Here is a 17,259-nt window from a genome sequence, read left to right on the forward strand (position 1 = left end):
TATTAATCATTTACAACTTATAGCATTGAAATTTTATAAGCTACTCAATTTGGTAGCTATTACATTCCCTATCCCTCAAAATGACAAGCTCCTACAACGCTTCCCTCCAAGAATAGAAGTCATATCATCTCTCATCTCTATTTCTGTTCACCCTTTAACTTAGCATCAAGATTCATTCGATACAGATGCACGGCTGAATATGTTTTTGGCTGAATATTGTAACTTGCAACCAACAACCTCAGATAATGAATTGATTTAATATTCTCAGCTTTAATTACTTAGTCCAGACTCATTCTGCTGCCTTATGCCAATACAAGATGTCACTTGCTTCCAGATGGGAATCATCATTAGGTTTTACAAAATTTTAGCAATTGAGCAACTGGCTCCACTTCAGTTAAAATGTTATTCAGGTTAACCTGTGTCTCAATTGCCACAAATTATTATTTGTTATGTTACAAATATTTCCATCCTCCCGTTTGACGAAATGATCGCTGACTCTTTATGCATTGGGATTGAGTTATGTGGTTTTCTTGGGATGACAGTGACGCCTCAGCAATTCTGGGCATTCTTGAATGGATGATAACTACATTAGACTGACAAAATAATCTCACCGCAAGAGCTGTTTGGGAGCTTTATGCCATTTCAAATGAACTTAAGTACATTGCAGTGTTCACTGTCAAGACTGTACTTTCATGTTGAACTTGTAGGCAGGATGAAGCTCCTGCAATTTTGTATTTCACTGTTGCTTTCAAGGTCCACAATGATATCCAGTATTAATGGATTTTTAACTTAGACACCAGTGGGATTATTTATTCACACCTACTATTAGCATGGCCAGCAGTAAAAACAACATTGACATTTCTTCAGAACCAAGTTAAGTCAGAAGTTGTTGTGATGCACAGAGAGGGAGAGTCAAGGAGGAAGTGTGAAATATGGGGCCATAATTTATGTCTATCAGATTATTCTGACCTAATAATTGTTTTCGACTAATCTAGTGGTCCTACTGTAGTAATGATGACTGGAGCACAGTGCAAAGTGCAGCGATGCCACTTATGGCGTCGACATTCTCTCTCTTTGTTTGGGTGGCGAGCTTTAGTTGGAGCTCATGAGTTACCGTAATGGCTGTGAGAGAACTCAGCGGGTCCCGGCGACAGATCCCGAGCCGTTGCGGCAGTCCCTTCTCCAGCGACACTCCTCGCTCCAACTGGCTCCAACTCGCTGACCCAGCCAAACTTTTTTTTTCCTCCCAGAAGTGTAATGTCTCAAAGGTCATGAACTCTCGTAATATAACGCATCGTAACGTAACGATTTCACAAAAAAAAAAAAAAAAGCAAACAAACATTCAAAACCCATGAAATTCAATAATTTTAAACAGAAATTATACATTTTAATATTTTATTTCTCAGTATTATTTATGTAAATTTCGACTTCACCCTGATTGGCATTTTATCTTTAATTCACTCCCTTAAGAGAAAACATAAAATAAATACAATTCCAGAGTATTACACACGGAACAGCAGTCTTCGATCCCCATGTGAAAGTAGCATGTTTAAATTGTTTCCATTTTCCAGGACTGGCAAAGGTAGGGTTACGTTGTAACCATGACAACAAAGAATAGCTGCTGTTAATGGAATACTTATTTTAAAACAAATCATGATGTCTTTCTCCTCCTAACCAGGTACTTATGTTCAGTGTATGTTTGTTGCTGTCACTATGATGTCCGAGGTGCGCTGCATCATTAAGGTCGCTCGCAGGCCGTAAAACCAATATCATGAGCCCAAAGAGGCCAAAACACTGTAAAGATAAGGCAAATGTTCCTCTAGGTGATAATCCTCTGTAGATTTCAGATTACACTTCTGATTCATCTGAATGGTTTTTCTAAAAAGAAGTATTGATTCCAAACGCTCTACAGCATGTGTGTTCAAAATCCACTTTGGTGCATAGTACTACAACGAAATGCACAAATCAATAAATAGACAATCCGCTCAATCCTGTTATTGATTACCTGTGATGGTCTTTCCACTAAGTCTTGCGGGGCTTTTTCTTGCTACTTTCATGCTGAAAACCAAGTTGTGGTTATTATTTCATGAGAATTCCGCCGCATTTGTCTCGCCTCTTCCTGAGTGGAAGAGAACCAACAGTCCCAGCCGCCTGAACTGACACTGCTTTACAATTTAGCTGAATTTCATATTAAAATATCACTAAGTATTTCTGAATCTAGTGAAAAAGCTAAAAGCTATTATTTTTCTTTGCCCGCTCGTGGTTTTCTCACAATTTTCCAATCATGTCTCACCCTCACCTGCCGTAATGGTACTATACAGTATACTGTATGTCATCATCTAGCTGGCTTCTGGTAAAGTAGACCAGTGGCAGGTTAAACCAGACTAACCCAGTAGCTGTTTTCTTATGATTTTATTAGATTACATTTTTTTGGTCGGAAAACAGGCTTGATGAAGCGCCACCAAGTAGCATTTTAATAGCATGTTCCTGCACTACTGCAGGGGGTGGTACGAAAAATGTCCGCCCCTGGGCTACCTGTTGGGATAGCCCATCTTGGATGACAGGAATTTTATTGTAATCTCTTCCACCGCTGCTGTGACTCCATGCGCTTTATGCACGACACATTTTCTCAGTCATGCACAAAAGGTTCTGCTCACAATGTCAACATGAATGTGTTTAAAGACGTTAATTAAAAGCACACACGTGAGCTTACACACCAACAATGCGTGCACTTAGAAAATCGTCTTTCTGGCATTTACTCATCATGAAGCAGAAATTCAGGAGAATCTCAGTGACCTTTTTTTTTTTTTTTTTTTTTCACGCTTTGGACTTTTTGATGCATTTGTATATTGATTTGGCTGCTGCCAATTGTCGAATTGAAACCAGAGCAACAGTTACACACCAATTAAATGTGTCCACTGTAAGAAAGGTTGTGTTTGTCATTTGTAATTAGCTTTGAAGCTGTGAAATTAATCATAAATTGAAGATGCTTCATGTGATAATCCTCACTCTACAGACTGTTTTCCCCATTCCTCTTTTACCATGTGTTGCAACACATAGCTGTGTTGCTGATAATAGTAAATGGTGCTTCATGGGATGCTGCCTGTCTCGCTTTTAAACACACACAGTGACAGATCAAAACAGCGACTGCTTTTCGTACGCGCAAAACCTGGATTATCGAATCCTCTGACCTGTTTGTGTGGCACACCCTCCTCTTAGCTCAAAAGTATGTCATTTAATAGGCCTTGGGCTATAAATTAAACGTTGCTGAAATCAGGCATGCGTCTCAGGAAGGTGTATCTCATGCTGGGACAGGCAAAGTACAGAGAAAAACATTACATCAGTTTTAGCAGAGCAGCGATCGAGGCGAGGAAACCTCACACAGCGGAGCTCTATCGAGAATAGAAACAGTGAAAAGCTCACTCCAAACATGCTCCAAAGGTATTATTATACATTGCCTGCTATCATAATCTCCATTATTTTATTAATGGAGACTTGGGTGGACTTCTGATTAAAATGTCAGTGCCAAGAAGGCAAAACCTTGCCATGACCTGCCTGAATTTGAATTAATGAGACATTTAGACTGTGGTTTTCTTTCCCTACTGCCCCAAGGGCTACGTGATTATCCTAAGCTGTGGAGTACATCTGTGTCTATTAATTTTCATCTGACACTAAGTAGGCAGGCACATATTCTGCAGACATGCTGGTCACACGTAGTGGAGCTTTCAACCTGCAGTCAGCTTGATAAAGCCGAGGAGCTCCTGAACTGATAGCCACTGTGACATTTTTGTACGCCGAGTACTGCACTGTAGCTTGTAGCTGACTTAATTAAGAAAACGTCTTGTCACCTTTTGAGGATTGCATTGCTCGGCTGTCATATGCTTCTTATTTGTGCTCACAATACGGTACTAAATTAATGATAAGAAGAGAGAGACTTCAAAGTTGCTCTGTAATGTACATTCCAGAGAAACTTTTTCACAAAGGATTCAGTGTGGAGGTAAAACCGTGTTGGGCCATGTTCCATTACAAAACCGAGCGTGGTTTGCCTCCTCCCTGGCACTTATAAAAATCGCAAAAAAAAGAGCCCACTAAAAGAAATTTATCGTGGAATGAAATCATAAATTTATTTCTTGCTTGGAGTGACATCATTAATGCTGCAATTTGTCTTCCCTCTATGTTCCGCCTGCATAATAAACCTGCAAAACTGCCCAGAGTCTGTGATCACTGCATGGTGCCACTTATCCTCAAATTTCTATATGGCTCTGCAGCACATTGCATTTGTAAATATTAATGAAGATTTCCCTCTCTGACATGAAGCCCATAGCTGTAAGGATTCACCAAAAAGAACAAGAGAATTCCCCTGAAAGCTAAATAAATACAATGTAAACCTAGTTATAAATTTAAACTGCTCCTTAAACTGCTGATTTGGATCACATCTGTCGCTGACACTCATTCACATAACTAACATACAACATATCATGGAAAACACGCCCACTGTTGTGTATTTATTTTTCCAAAGCAGTATTCTTCAAGGCTGGGTAAAGAGTTTAAGATTGAAACCCTGACATAAAACTGCAGAGGATCTGGACAGGATTAGATTTTATGGTCCTAGTTTTCTTGTGTTTCTGTGTGCCCTTCCCCTGCGGAGTTGGCGTGGCCCCTTCCCTCCTCCGCACCTGATTCTCATCTTGCCATCCACTCCACCCCCTGCTGGCGTATAAAAGGGTCGGTTTAACTCGTCCTTCTTTGCCAGAACTGTCAGCCACTCTCAGCGGTGTGGCGCTGCAACCAACTGCTCTTGGAAAGTTTTGTTTTGTTTTTGGGGAATTTTATTAACCAGAGCCATCTTCTGTGCTTCAGGTCCAGCATTCTGTCTCTTCTTTTTGAACCGCAACCAGCTCTGCTTGTCTGCTAGTCCAGTTTTGTGTCTGTCCGTCTGTTGAGTCGTGTGATTGCTGCGCTCACGCACCAACCTCTTTCTCTCCTGGGGCCACTGCATCATCCAGTAAGGAGCCCATTCCCCTCCTCGCTGCCTTCAGCCACAGCCCAATCTCTCTCCCCAACAACTGCTCTGCCCCTGGACAATTCCACTCTCCGTCATCTTGATGCCAACCCCCCACCCCCACACCCTTCATCACCCCCAGCAGAAATCCCCCCTTTCCGATATCACAATGAAAACTATATTCATTACCTTGTCTGTAATGAAGCGCATTGCTCCAGTGCCGGAAAAATAAAGCCAGTGTCACATTATAATGTGTGCGTTGAGACACGGGGAGATTCTATTATGACTCAAATGTCCCCTCTGTCCTGCTGTAGTACAGTAGACCACAAACTAAATCTTGGATTTCATCTTAGTGAGCGTCGCTCTGAGCTGGAGGGCCGTGAGTGCAGCCAGCTGTGAGTCTGGCGCACAGGAACATCTATAAAGTGCACCGCCAAAAAACAAAACGTCTTCTGCAATGATATTTCTTCTCATATACTAACGTGACAAAAGTCACTGCATACATGTCCTCTTGGTTGCACTGGAACGCTTTGTAGAAAAGAAATGTAGCTTTTTCATGATTTGTGGAAAATGCATGTTGCGTGTCTGTGTTCCGGATCGTGATATTGATCATTTCAACATTTTGATAGATCATGTCAGTATGATGAAAGGATCCTAAGGCATACTGTAAGAGCTGCTGCTTTTTTTTTTTTTTTTTTTTTTTAACGCCAACTTTAACCAAACTGTTTTCAAAGTCCAATGACACTGAGAGTGCAGACCAGCCAGTCTGACCCTTCCTTACAGCTGCAGTTTGGTATATTCGTTCATTTTCATTCGTTCAGTTTATTACTTCACAACTGAGAAAAAACAGGGCATAGAACAGCTAATTTGTCTCCTCCTAAATGTACCGGGAGCAACATTATGTTCTTGCATGTGTTTCAAAAATAATAGTTAAGAGATGTGGATGAAAGACTTTCTCTTCTCAGTTTTCTCTTCAATTCTCAAGTCATTTCTGAGCTTGTTTTGCATTTCAATTGCATTATTTTAAAACTCTCTCCTACAGTCACAAAGGGCAGCTTTATAAAATCAATATCACAACAGGTAACAGGATAGAAGTCTTTGTTTTGTTTTGCTTTTTTATATGATGGCTTCACGGCTCATATACTGTACCCTTCTTCAGGATGAAAGCCTTTGAAGATGCAAAGCAGTGCAGCGTAACATTATGATCAATTAAACAAAAGAGGACCCAAAAAAAGGGGACTCAAATCACATTACGTAAAGCTTTTCACATTGTATTTTGGACAACAGTAGATTCCTGTATCATGTAAAATAAAGCAGAAATAGTTCTGTGTGCATGTGTGTGTACTTAATTAGAAAATCTAGATTTCATCTGAATTTGAACACCAACTAATTGGATGAAATGCAAGTGACCATGTGTTCTCTTCAAGGTGTCAGTGTAGTTTATTAAATCCTAATTCTTATGTTAATCACATATTAATACCAAGGTATTCCAATAAATTCAGTTAAATGAAATTGCTCTATAAATAAAAAGAATATTGTGGGGTAGAAAATCCATAATGCAATGTAACTTTCACCCGTTCAATCAAAAAATATATCTCTGAAATAGTAAAGTTACACAGTCCCGGCCCCTTTGTCTATTGATTTCCCTGTGGATGCTAACACAGTAAATTTAATACAATTCATTTTCTGAAGTGGGAATCAAAGGAAAGCAGATAAAGAGCAGGAACCAAATGGAGGGAAGGAGTCAGAGAGGAAAAAACAAGCCTCAGCAATACTGATGCTGGTTGCTTTGGTTTTCCAGTAACATCGTCTGAGATACTGAAGACTTCCTTTGGTATTTTGCAGTGTGTCAAATTGCCCAAATGGAGGGGACCTCAAATGGCTTGTGAAACAATGAACCAGGCAATTTATTGTGTTTTCCAGACTCTGGACTCTTTGACTTTGGATTCTGCAATGGTGAGAATAGGTATGAAGGTGAATGTATAATTTGTATGAAAGCACAGATAGAGGTTCTCTTGTTAATCCCAAAAGGCTAAAAAACAAAGAAAAAGAAATGATTGGAGCATGAAATCAAAGGAGTTCCAGAAGAAAACGAGCCGCTTGACTCATTTACCTGACTGGCTGGCTCACAGTGGGAAGGACAAAGGGGCAGCAAATCCTTATTGAGACTTATATGAGTGATTGGAAAATATAATCATTTTTAAATTGCTTTATTCAATTTAGTCCTGACTAGCACTCACTGTACATAATACATGAATACTACCATAAAATGAAAGAAATTACCATCGTTTAAATGTTAGCTGAATTTCAATGCCAGTGTCGGTAACCTGCAGCTCATTCCTTCCTCTGGCTCCCTGTGGCCTGGGGAAAATAATGTGAATAAATAATGGCTATTTCGTTTCAATAAATTTCACTCTATTTATTTATGTTTTCAATGTAATAGTCATAATTCTGGAGATTTAGGTGATCTTGTGATATATATATATATATATATATATACACATTACAGGCCAAAAGTTTGGACACACTTTCCTATTCATTTGAATGAGAAGGTGTGTCCAAACTTTTGGCCTGTACTGTATACATGCATCCCACCTTGTTTGCATCATCTGTTGCCGACAGGCTGGTGAGCTATTTTGAGCTCTTGACCTCCCAGTAAGCTAACCAAAACATCCAACATCCAAAAGATGAAAGTTTCTGAGGAAAACAGAATGTAGTTCTTTTAAAAAAAAATATATACAGTTCTTATATCCACAGCATAACTTTGTGAAACTATCTTCATTATAACGGTTTTATGCCTCCAGGTGGGTTTTATTCGGTGGGAATCACATCCAAATGGCTCTTTTAATGCTGAAGGTTTGGCAACCCCTGGCCTATGTAAACATGGATATGAAACACACAAACTCGCAAGCTCACAGTGATGAACTGAGAATTATCATTCATATTTACACTATGTGTAATAGATGGGGTACAAACTAGTTACTCATCCTAATGTTTAGGCTGGCTCTGAATTGCTTCTGAGTGTGAGAGAAAAGTATCCTCACAGAGAGCAGACTGCCATGCTGATCGCTGAACAGAGCTGAGCCTTCAAGTGTCTGAAAGTGAATGTAGACCCACAAAGTCCTTTGTGACTCAGACAGTCCGACTGTCTGCCCACCCACAAACATCCAGATAACAGGGCTGAGTCAGAGCTCAGATTATGGAATGAATACCATATTTCTCTGTCTCCATTTCTTCTTTTCCTTTAACAGCGATGGAGATATAAACTGTATCAGTTCAGTGGATGCTAAGGTAAAAGGTTTGGGGGTTGATAACTGGCTTTATGAAGAAGCTGCATTCTGCTCTGTTCTCCACTGTCTTTTTTTACTCTTTTAATCTTCTCTTTAAATTGTATATTATTAGTTTTGTCTTTTTATTCTCATTTTAGCTCATTTCATTTTGATGTGGATATCTGTCTTTACGCTCTGTCTCGTATGTCTCTGTTTTTATTTCAAGTATCTGTTGTCTGTGAAGCTTATTGCCTGGCCTCTCTGTATGATAATGTGTTATCATACATTTGAAGAATAAGAACATTCAGCATCAACTGAAAAAAACTGTCAGAACTAAAATACAAAAGTAATCTAAGAAACAGTTTTTCTTTCTCTTTCAGGCCAAGGGCATGATGTAATTAAATAACCATTTTCCAACTCTGTGAATATTATTCTTTGTGGTCTGATCAATAAACAGGAAAAATGAGTAAAAGAAGACCATTTTGGCAACAAAAACAGGGATGATGAGGTCGGTCTGATGAAAATGTTTATTTATAATCTTTGAAAGTATTTTATAGTGGGTAGATATAAATTGTAATCGTAGACATCAGAGGGCTTTTTTTTTTTTTTGTTTGTTTGTTTTGTTTTTGTATTTTTCATCACAGTCTCCCCATGTTATCCCAAGCAGCATTGATAATAGGAGAGTAAAAGCACTAACACAGCCAGGTATCCTGTCGGGATTTGAATAATCTTTGTTCAATTAAAATGAAGCTGCAACGGCTAATAGGAATTCATATGGTGTGTTTAACTAGTGTGGAAAAAGTCAAACAGTATGACTGTTACTGATTTATAAAAGCATTTATGGCTCTTTGCTTTATTGTCAACTTTTTTTGTTGTTTCTGTAGAAATGATAATTAATAATGAAGTGTTCCGTAATTTGGCTGTTTTGACAAAATGTTGGTGTGAAGTTCAGGTCAGGACATCAGCACGATTACACTCAGTGCACTAACTTCAAAGTACAGGCCTCGGTTCACTGAAACTGTGAAAACGTTTTTTTTTTTTGTTGCTGTTTTGTTTTGTGTCTGTGTGTATTCGGGCCTCATTGTTGTGCAAGTAGAAATCCACTTCCTGAACAGAAGCTGTCTTGTGTGTTGGTGTTTTTCTGTTTTGTGTCAACTTCGCAAACTTGTTTCCACAAATGCTGTGATTTCATGAATGCTCGACAACAAAATTTGTAAACTTGGCTTCCACATGTTTTGTCTGTTTTTATAAAGCCACTTGTTTTTTTATGTACATCGTAAGAACAGTGTCACTGTTACAGAGAAGTGATAAATAATAGTTCCTAACGCTTTGATGTTGCACTGAATTTAACACACTTAATTCTTCACCAACGAAAGCCTAACATTTAGGATAAAATGGACAAGATTTCAAGCATTAAGTGTCATCACTTGCTCATGGGCACTCTGACTCTAAATCCCTTAATCCACCTAAAGCTGTAGATACCGCAGCAGTTTAACAGATCTGAACCATAAACCGTCCAGTCCACTGAGCTGGAGTGAAATAAAGCCCATATTATTCAATCCCAGGATGACATTTAAAGGTTTATTTTCACATCAACGAAGCAATAAGCATGTTTGAATTAATACCACATGGCTCTTATTCTAATTACATATAGCATGCTGCCCTCACCCAGTGTGAAGATGAGTTTTAGAAAATGAGTGAGTGAGTTAGTGATTCAACAAATCATAAAAAAGAAAAAAAAAAAAAAAATCACCTGCAAACTCCACACTGATGGGACCCTGGCCCCGGGAATCAAACCCATGAGCTTTCTGGTTGTGAGGCAACAGTGCAAACCACTATGCCGCCCTGCTCCGGTTATTCTCAAAGCAAATTACTTTGGCACTCCTTTAAGAATGTGCCGCGCTCTGCTTAAAGAGGATGGTGATAATAGTTTATTAATGACAGGAGTGGTTGCATACGCTTGTGCTCCTACAGTAAAAAAAAAAAAAAATATATATATATATATATACGTCTTTATTTCCTAACAGCTTTTCATCTAAACCATTTGACTGTTTATTTGTGAGCTAATGTGATTCTCTCTCTAGTCCAGAGAGCAGAGTATTTATTGAGTTACTCAAATAGAAATTGAACAAAGTGTCCTAAATTGCAGAGAGATGGGCAACTTAACTGAAGGTCACATTTGCATACATTTCCCCCTATTGACTTGTAACCTGAACAACGGCGTCTCAGAGAGGTGAGAATTCCCACTGACAGCAGAAACGTGCTTGAGTGCGGGCGCGGAAGCCCTGAGCTACGTAGAGATTGCCCCGAAAGTGTTTGTCACACATGCTAAGGCTCATCTTTCCCAGGCGTCAAGCTTTCCTCTCTTGAGCGCCACAAAAATAAAAAAAAAAACAACAACACACACACACACACACACACAAAAAAAGTGCCTTTGGTGTAGAAATGTCATGCAAATTGTCTCAACGCCAATTATGGAGCATACAGCTGTAATCGCACGGGTTGGGTTTAAAAAGGTGCAGAAAGGCAACACATTTACACTGTGTGTGTGTGTGTGTGCGTGTGTGTGTGTGTGTACAGATGAAAAATGGGGCATTAATGGCCAGTGCCCTCCATCTCTTCTTGACACAGTTGGAACCTAAAATTATGCTCCTGAAGTGTCTTGACTTTGGAATAGCACACTGGGATGATTCAAATGTTCTTAAATTCTCCATAATCACCCAGGGATTTATTTCTCCCTTTATCTATTTATTTTTCTTTCACTCAGAAATGTATTTTAGTATTCTTGCCCACAACAAGCGCTTTATGACCAGCTCCCTTTCATTTAATCATACACTTCACCTATTGTACTTCTGGGGTCAGGGCCCATTATAAATACAGTTTTTTCTATTCATGCACTCAGGGATTCCCTGCAGGTTTGAAGAGTAAGTGATTAATTTGATTGGCTTTCCCCTCCGGCGCTACAGCCTCAGACTTTTTTTTTTTTTTTTTTTTACTGTGCTGGGCAGATGGGAACTGCTTCTGTGTTCCTGATGAAATTTTATGAATCTCACAAACAGATTGTCAAACAAATTTTTTGTTTTTTTTGTCATTTTTTTCCCTCATGGCTAGTTCTGTAATATTTCAAATAACCAAATACTTTAATTGCTTTGAGAATTTATGAATTGAGATTAAGCAGCAACACCTTTTACCCTTTAACAGTACATAAATAATAAATCACCAGATTTACAGCATTTCATAGGGTTGTTGTGATGACCAGATAACTATTTTAAGAGCTTTTTAATGTAAAGGAAGAATTGCACAACAGTTACATATTACAAAATAGCTGCAATCCTGAAGTGTATTTGCATCCCGTCCAGCAGTTTTAAATATGGCTGTGGATGATGTATAGATAGTGAATAAACAAATAATAATACAATATGTAAGTCTTTTCAGTGAATAAATTTGTGACTTGTAATTGGTTAAAAAATAGCAAATCCATTATAACCAATTTTATTCCCCTTTTAAAAAAGGTTATCAATTAATAACTGCACTAATGACTCCCATCCAGCACATATGTCCAATCTAAGATTTCTTCCTTTTGACACAACAGCAACAAGCATAACACAACCGAGGCTTTGACTGCACTCCCAGCTGTCCATTTGTACTGTGGGTAACGTATACAAATGGTTTTGGAAAAGCCACGTTTCTAAGAGTTTCTACAGCATCATTTGAAGAAAGTGCGGCTGTAGCTGAACTGGTTCAATCATATGTAAATGCTATGATGTAATAAAAAAATTTAAATCATTTAAAAACTTAACTGTGCTCATTCGTTAATAATTACCAACATTAGGTTTATTGTTGAATTGCCTTCATAGTCCTGTTCTGGTGGTTAAGGGGTTTCAGGTTTTATTCAGCAAACCTGCTTCCTGAGATAGGCTGTACTGCTAAACATACGGTGCAGGGGTGTGATGAGAAAAAAAAACAAAAACAAAACAACACACACACACACACACAGTGGCACACACACAGTGGCACATAAATAATCAATGTCCAACAGCTGAACAACAGCGATAACTCATATTCCTAGTGATTCATTGACGAGCATTGGCCCCCTGAGAAATTGAATGAATGGATAGATGGACACGGGACCTCAATGAGAGTTTAAGTTGTCCACTGATATAAACATCAAGGTGAAAGGCACAATAGTACAGGTTAGGCACATGCACAATCCTTTTGTGGGTTGGGGTCTAGAGTTAATTGGAAGATTATATTTATGTGATTATAGCTTTCCTTTAAGCGTTTATTTCCTGTTCATGCTTGCTATGAACAGTTTATAGAAGGAATTATATTAGCAAGGATGTAAGCATATAAAATGGTTCATTGATTTTCCATTTTCTGTGGGAAAATATTAAGCAAGGAAAAAAAAAAGAAAAGTTTTCCAGATTCAAAATTTTAGAGAATCTTCTGGGTTTTACATTTTATCATGCGTCAGTTTGCTTAACCTACAAAAGTCACTGCGTTGAAATTCCAAAGAGATGCCCTGCGTAATGTGACACCTTCAATGTCAACCCACAGAGACGGAGAAACCTGCGTCTCTGCATATCCCATTAATCTTATTATAGTCCCATCCTCTCTCTTATTGTTAAATATGCATTAAAAAGAATGGAGTCATTGAGTATATTTGGCATATAAAAAATACAGGCTCATCATTAAAAATCCATGTAAGCCCTTTAAAGCTGAAGAGTGCTGATTTCATGCTTGGCTGCATCATCTCATAGGTGATACACTCCACCACAACCGCCGCCATCGCCGCCACCACAACACAAAACACACACAGTGGAACACACGCTGGATCAGACGGTGACGTCCTTGGCTCTGCCTCCCCCGTGCGAGGCTCGGCGGGATGGATGTGGTGTCTGAACTAATGGAGCAGGGAGAACACGGGCTGGCTGCGAATAGAAGGAGGTGGAGGAGAGATCAGGGTGCTCTTGAAGCACCTCTTTGCATTTGCACAACAGCAGGTTACTGTCATCATGGGGAGGATGAGCAGAGAAATATTAAGTGGTGATCGCCGCTGGATCTGTCCCCGGGTGACGGAGCGGGAAACACTCCCTCCTGACTGTTTGGGGCTGCAATTTAAGGGCCCTTTCCTTTTATTTACATGCGACTTCACACTCATACATCAAGTCGTTGCTGGAAATATGCTGCAAAATCAGACTTGTGTGCTAATGATACAAATGTGCCAAACAGTCCCCTAAAGAACATCTGCGGTTCCATAACCATAAAAACATTTTGCCTCTGATTAATGTGGTATTCTTAGGCTCATGGCTCTCCTTAGCAGACCACCAGACGAGATGTTCAATCAACTATGCATGACTTGACCTTAATGGATTTTTCACTAGGAGGCTTGGGTTGGTTATTAGAGAACCAGCTCATGTGGAACAACCTTGTCCCCTTGGGAGGGGAATTACACCAGTTCAGAGGAAACCCACATTATGGCAGGAGGAGAATAGAGGAAAGCAACATTTCCTCTCAGCTTGCATATATCTCAGTTTAAAATGTGCCAACTGTGTGATCTCAAAAGAATATTTTCCATCTGCTGCTTGATTATGAATTCCCTGTCCTATTCTCTTTACTTTACAGTGAGCGCCGCGAGCCCTTTGACGGTGACACTCTTTGTCCTCCGCCATTTAATGTCATCTTGCCACTATATGCTCTACTTGCCGAATATTTGACCAAGGAAACAGGCAATAAATTCTGCTCCTCATTAAATGCACTTATACAAAAGTGCTTGTGATTGGCTGAAATTTACCTGCACATCAGACCTTACACGTTTTAAAAGTTTCTGTGAAAATGAAAAGGCCGCATTGTGCGCCTTGTCAAAACAATGGCCGTCGCTGCAGCGCCAACCAGGAGCCTTGATCACCGTGCTCTGTTTACCCGATTTCAATTCGCACACATCAGTAAATAAACAAACAAAATGACCCAGTGTGGAATTAATTTTCTCCCCCAGCTGTGTACTCTAATTGGAATAATAAGCTGAAAGGTTATCAACACTCCACGAGGCATTATTCAAGCACCTAGCCTAATCTCTGTTCCCCCTCCCCTCCCTTCCTTCGGCAGCACTGATGTACATGTGCACCACAAAGTGGGAAATTAAACATTATCTATGTATGTATCTGATGCAATTCAGCCACGACAATGAAAGTTCAAGCGGTGAAACATTATGAACTGCTGCACCGATTTAATTTGAAAACTATGAATCAGCTCAAAGTAAATCTTTCTGCTTCCCTTTTATTTATTTATTTATTTATTTTTTTTCATTTTTAATTTTTTACATTGACTACAAAACTAAGAATTGTTTCAGTGGCTGTGATTGAACTTTAGAAAAAGTATACGAGCTAATGAACTGGACGCGCACTGTACAGTTCTGGTCTGCTTCTTGAGACTTATTTTCGGCTTCGTCATGTGTGCTATACGTGGGCGGTGAGAAGCATTTGGCCGCTCTTAGTCGGCGTCTCGCATGGCTAAAGCGATGGCACGGTTTGATTTGGCAATGTCGCTTTGTTTTGTTTTCTTTCCCCCACTGCACCTCCACAAAGTAGCATACAGAGTGAATGTGAGCCCAGGACCCATGACGGAAAACACGGAGAGCCAGTTTGCTGGTTGAACTGTGGCAGTAGCAGACTTTCCTCCGGGGCCTAGTTAACGTGCATTGTTGGCAGTCAGATTGTACAGAGTGGGCACAGGAATTGTGAACCTTGGCTTTACGTGGCAGTGAACTCAATTCAACAACAACATTTATAGAGCTGTGCATTGTCCAGCTTCAGGCAAAAAAAAAAAAAAAAATGTTTTAATAAGTGAATATTAAATGGACAGAAACATAATTACCACAAGTCATTGCCTTTAATTTATTCCTTCTTCAATTATATAACAGCACAGAATAGCTCCGGGTCTGGTGACCCATTCATGAGTTAAAATTACAATACACTTCGTTTCATTATATCTCGACAATGACATTACAATTGTGATGTATTAATTGAGGCTGTTGCTCTTGCCTCATCACTGCTCTCCATGTGAGCATCATCAGGGCTGTTTACAGGTTGTGCTCTTCTTGCTGAACCGAGTCCAGGTTCACACGAATAAACGCGCACGCCATCTAATTAGACCATGATATATAACAGCACAACGGATTTAGAGAAGAGCAAAACTCTGCAGCCAGTCTGGTTCAGACTGTGAGGTTGTAATGTTATACTGCATAATACAAAAGAAAGTCAGCAGATGCATGTAAACTGCGCCAGTCCCTGCGGTGGGGCATGTTTAAGTGTTAAAAATGATGACATTACACATTTTAGCACTAACAAATGAGCATCGTTGGAATGAGTATACGAGTAAATAGTAGAAAGCCAAAATTTTTAATTTGTAATCTACAGCTTTTCCTTTTCCAGGTCGCGGGTGATGCTGCTGCCAATCCCACCTCACACTGGGCGAAGGCAGGGCACCTAGACGGCACCTAACACTGAGATATAGTGGTGTCACATCAAGAAGGTCGTGGGTTCGGCTCCTGGCTGTGTGGAGTTTACATGTCCTCCCTGTTCCTGCTCCTGTGCCCGGTTTCCTCCCACCATCCAAAGACATCATGTTTGGGTTAACTGGTGACTCTAAATTGTCCGTAGGTCTGAGTGTGAGTGGTTGTTGGACGGTGGGAGACAGTGGGAGAACACAACCATGTTGCTGTGAGGCAACAGCGTTACCCACCGTGCTGCTCCTTAAATCATTTTAATCAACATTTTAAATATAATAAATGCAACCTCTTGGCTCTGCAGCATCAGACTTTCTCAACTCAATTTACCAAATCTGCATTTTGCCAGCCTCAGCTACACTTTGAATCTACTGGCACTGCCAAATTTGCAAAACACTGGTATTAATTTTTATGTTTTTTTTTTTTTCAGAGCTGCTATATCAATTTATATGCAATTGTGTTCACTCCGTCTTGTGAATAACTATCGACGGCACATCTGTTTCACGAAGCGATGTTAATATGATAACAGACCACCCAAAATGAGGTACATAACTTATGAAAAGAATATAAGCTCAGTTGCATTACATGATACAGATCAGAGACATGGCATTCCCCAGCCACTCTAATTATGCACCGCAATGGTGCCAATGCATTTAAAGTAGCTACATTATTACAACTGACAGTAGACTCATCGCTTCATCACTTATTCAGTGTGAGGCAATTTTCCAATGCTTCCCCAGATGGTTGTCAATTTTATGCAAAATGGAAAAGAGATTCAGTCCAGCCAAGCTCAAATTGATATCGCCAGGCCTCAGGTTGGGTAGTTATTTTCAGGCCTTGAAATAAAGTAAGGGTTGTGGTTTCATATGTCTGGCAAAAGTGACAAAGAAAAATCATGATTCTCTGAGATATTTTTCAAGGAGGATGACAAAACATCCTAGAACGAGTTTTATGGAACCATTTATTACGACTTTGCCATCACTCACACTTCTGCGGGTCTTTCCGGTTGCCTTAAATGTGGCCATTAGCCGAGCTTTGAGAGACAGGGACCTCTTTTGCGAAGAGAAACACTTCATACAAAGCGCTTTTCCTCGTCCGATCTTCTGTCTAAATGCAGTACTTCAGGCCTAAAACAAACACATCAAGCAGGGTTAAATTATAATGTGTCCGGATAACAGTTTGAAATGCATTAACACCACCGGCATCAAGTGCGTCCACTCTACAGCCTATTATTATTAAACAGGACTCTCTCACACAATGCAGTGCTTCATTATCAATATAAAACCCCACAACTGTCCTGTTGTGCCATTCAAGCACATCCCGTGCGTACTTTATGACTGTTTGGTTCCTTTGTGTTTGTTTAACTGTTCGTTTGATGCGTTTTTTGAGTCCACAATGAATAAGATGGACTGAACGTCTGCACCATTGCAACAATATATTAAATTTCATTTTGTTTAATTTATATGGAACCAAACATATTATAC

The sequence above is a fragment of the Echeneis naucrates genome, chromosome 11, assembly GCF_900963305.1.
Source record: "Echeneis naucrates chromosome 11, fEcheNa1.1, whole genome shotgun sequence".
Lineage (NCBI taxonomy): Eukaryota > Metazoa > Chordata > Actinopteri > Carangiformes > Echeneidae > Echeneis > Echeneis naucrates.